The sequence below is a fragment of the Carlito syrichta genome, unplaced genomic scaffold (assembly GCF_000164805.1).
Source record: "Carlito syrichta isolate Samal-C Ts95f unplaced genomic scaffold, Tarsius_syrichta-2.0.1 Scaffold302986, whole genome shotgun sequence".
In the NCBI taxonomy this organism is placed as follows: domain Eukaryota; kingdom Metazoa; phylum Chordata; class Mammalia; order Primates; family Tarsiidae; genus Carlito; species Carlito syrichta.
In genome coordinates, this window is record NW_007247082.1 from 368,011 (window position 1) to 372,163 (window position 4,153).

Consider the following 4,153-nt stretch of genomic DNA (forward strand, 5'->3'; position numbering starts at 1 on the left):
GGGTCTGTTTGTATGGCGGGTCAACGCACAGGTCAGGGAATTGGACTCAGCAGCCCAGGGAATTAGACTCAGGAGTTCCAACGTGATGATGGCACCTCGGGCTAGTGGCGTCCCTCTGCCACCTTAGTTTTCCTAACTGTAAAATAATAATAACTGCTATTATTAATCCTTCTGTTTGAATTTCGCAGACAATTTCAAAGCCAGCATGAGGAAACTGAGAATTAGAGAAGAGACTTGCCCAAATCAAAGGCAGAACCAGAACTGTAGAACCCAGGAGCTCTCCCAGTTGCGTCCCTGAAAAGAGGGGCTTGAATCAGTTCATCATGATACTCTTCCTATTCTCCTATTCTGTGATTCACTTTTTTTTGTTGTTAGTGCATCTTCGTTTCCCTTAAAGGTTTCCTGTCAAATTCACCTGTGTATGCATCTCAACGCACATTGCTTAAATTGAACTCTCAGCGGAGGGCCAGCAATAAAATCCAGTTGTGAAGGGTCTGACAAAAAGCCAGCAAAGATTTAAAAAGGAAGGAAGGAAGAAAGGAAAGAAGGAAGAAACTGAGATCACCCAATTAAATCATGTTGGAATTATTTTATTGCAAAATACATTATATATACTGAAGTGTATAAAATATATTCATCTTAATAATAATGCAAGCAATACCTGTGCAACTAACCTCCAGTTAAGAAATAGAATATTACCAGCATATTAAAAATGTCCAATCATTACATTGCCTTTCTGGTCCTGGAAGTAGCCACAACCCTGGCTTTTGTTACAGTAATTTCTTTGTTTTTCCATTTATGTATGCATTTCTAAACAAGATATTGTTTAATTTTTTCTGGTATTGATGTTATGTAAATAAAAGTAATACTGTATGTATTCTTCTGTGACTTACGTCACTTAATATTATGCTGGAGATCCACCCACTGCTGGTGCTGAGTAACTGAAGGTTTTCCCATCGTTGGACAGTATTCCAATACAGAAATATATACTTATTTATTTATTCTTTCCATCATAACTGCTTCTGTTTTTAGCTATTATTGACAATGTTGTGAATGTTCTAGTACTTGTGCATGTGCTAGAGTTGAAGTGAGTTGACTCAGTCTTATTTTGTACATGAGGGACTTTAAAAGGAAAGCCTACACCTTTTCCAAAGTAGTTGTACCAATTTATGTTTCTGCAGGGAGTGTATGAGAGTTCTTAATTTTACACATGCTTGACAACATCCAATATGGTCTGGATTTTTAATTTTTGTATATTTGGGTGTGTGTCGTCTAGGTATCTCATTGTTTATTTTGCATACTACGTACTGTTGACGTTGAGCACCTTTGCTCGGTTTCATTAGCCTTTCCATTTTCTCTTTGTGAACTACCTAATAATTCTTTTGTCCGTTTTTCTCTTGGATTCTCTCTCTTAATTTCTCTCCTCCTCCTCCTCTTCCTCCTCTCTCCCTCTCCCTCTCTCTCCTTCTCTCTTTTACTCATTTATAAGAGTTCTTTATATATTCTAGATACTAATTCTTTTTCCACTTTATGTGTCACAAATATCCTTCCCACTGTGTGCTTTGTCCTTTAATTTCATCTGTACATGTGAGCATGTGATGACAAGAGAAATTAAGTTTTGGCTTCTGGATGTATTCAGTTTGACCAAATAATTCCAAGTTGCTGTCCAGAATGCTACACCAGTCTATACCAACATTTGAGAATTACTGTAGTCACATATTCTTCTCAATCTTAGTGTTATTAAGCTTTGTTGTTTTCCTTGGTGTAACAGATGTAAGGCATCAATTTCACTAGTAAATTTCCCAGGTTACTAATGAGTATGAGCATGTCTTTATGTGCTTACAAGATTTTCTGCTATCTTTACTATAAATTTCCTGCTCGTGTCCTTTGTCCATTTTTTTTCTGTGAGGATTTTGTCTTTCTTACGGGAAGAATTCTGTGTATTTTAGTTAATTAGTTAACAAATTAATTCCATATTAGACATTGCAAATATCTTTTCTCTTTATCATATTTTTAAACTTTGTCCAGGATGTACTTTAGCTAATAGAAATACCTAACTTCAGTGTAAATAATTTCTTACCTTATATTTGTGTGGCATCTTCACAGGTGATATTTAAAGTCAGTGTTTGAGTTACATTTTTCTTCGATAATACTGAATGATATAAAGAACACTAAGAAGTCATACTGTTGATAATATTCTTTATATGATTGAATCTAGTTTCTTAACTTTCCCAATCACTTTTTTTTTAAAGTCAGGATCTCACTCTATCCCTTGGAGTACAGTGGCACAATCACAGCTCACCCTAGCCTTGACCCCTTGATGTCAGGTGATCCTTCCACTTCAGCCTCCCAAGTAGCTGGGACCACAGGTGCACACCAACACACCTTTGGCCATTTACTTTTTTTGTAGAGATGAAATCTACTATGCTACCCAGGCTGGTCTTGAATTCCTGGGGTCAAGCAATCCTCCCACTTCAACCAACAAATTGCTGGATTACAGGGATGAGTCACCACACTTGGCTTTTTTTTTTTTTTAATTACGCATCCAGTTTGGGAAATTCTGAATTAGGGGAATAGTAAAAAGATTCATTTAAGCTGGGCCATGTAAGAAAAGTAAGATATCAAATGGTAAAAAAAAAAAACTTCTATCCCATCTGAAATGTGAGTTAGGTGCCTCTTCTCTGTGCTCCCTTAGCATGCTATTTTATCTATGCATTTTATCTAGATATCCATGGGGGAGATTTTACTGATAAAAATATTTTCAATATTCCAATTATCTCACTTTACAGATGAGGGGAAAAAAGCTATTTAGTGGTCAAATAACCTGGCCTACATCTTTTCCAAGATTCCCTCATGGCCAGTAACCACATCTTATTATTCTTTGTATCAGAGAGTTTAGCATGCCAAAGGTGCTCCATTACAAATGTGTTGTATTGAACTGAAGACCCCTAGAAGGGTATTAAGTACCTGAGGACCTCTTCCCTTTGGCCATGCTATCCATGGGAGTATACTGCCTTTATCACTTGCTAGCCTTGTGACCTTGAGCATATTGTTTCAATACTCCAAACCTCACTTTCTCTGTGTATATGTGGTCCCCCTTATAAGTTGGTGAACAAATATGAAGTACTTAGCACATGATAGCTCAATATAGCAGGTTCAATGATAACATGCTCTTGTTCTTTTCCTTTATGTTCTCTTTGCCTTTATATTCTGTCCAAGTTTGAGGTCTTTTGAGATCTCACTGATTTGAATTGTTTCAGTTTAATCCCATTCTTCAAGTTCTTTAAGCTCTTTCAAAACAGCATACCATGAATAAAAACATTACTAGTTCAACCCCAATCCCTGGTTATGTGTCATTCTTATTCCATGTTATGCATAGTTTGAGGTTGTTCCCTCTATTATAACCTTCAAGTTTCAACCTCATATAAAAATTCTGCTGCCAGTTTCCAAGCATTAGGCATAGAATTTTGGGGAAAGTTTCCCTGAAAAGCAGTACTGTAAATAGCCATCTTATAATTAATGATATCTCATGAAGATTTACAATCATGGGTACCGATAGAACAGAATAGCACTGTGTCTGCACTCACCCTCCTTTTATCCTCTATGAAATGTTATGGGAAGTAAGTCTGACAAAAAAAAATGTAAGCTCTTAATCTTTCCCAGAAATCTTACCTCATTTGATGAACACTTTGAGGGAATAAATTAGAGTATTTTAAAAAAGTAAAGCCTACTTTGCATTTGCATAGTGAGGAGGGTAATTCACACACTCTGACAAAATGATCAGAAGGTGAGAGGCATTTTAAAGACCTCTGTTGTCTTTCTTTCAAGTTCAGTCTCCATAAGAGAACTGATTTCCAATGAAATCAGCATTTTCATTAGTAATAAGACTGGCTTTGTTTGTTTGTTTGCTCATATTGAGATAGGGTCTCACTTTGCCACTTAGGCAGGAGTGCAGTGGCACACTCACGGCTCACTACAGCCTTGACCTCCTGGGCTCAAGCAATCCTTCCACCTCAGCCTCCCCAGTAGCTGGGCTACAAGTGTGTACCACCACACTCAGCTAATTGTTTGATTTTTTGTAAAGACAGGGTCTCTCCATGCCTAAGCTGGTCTTGAACTCCTGGGTTCAAACAATCCTCCCGCCTCAGCCTAC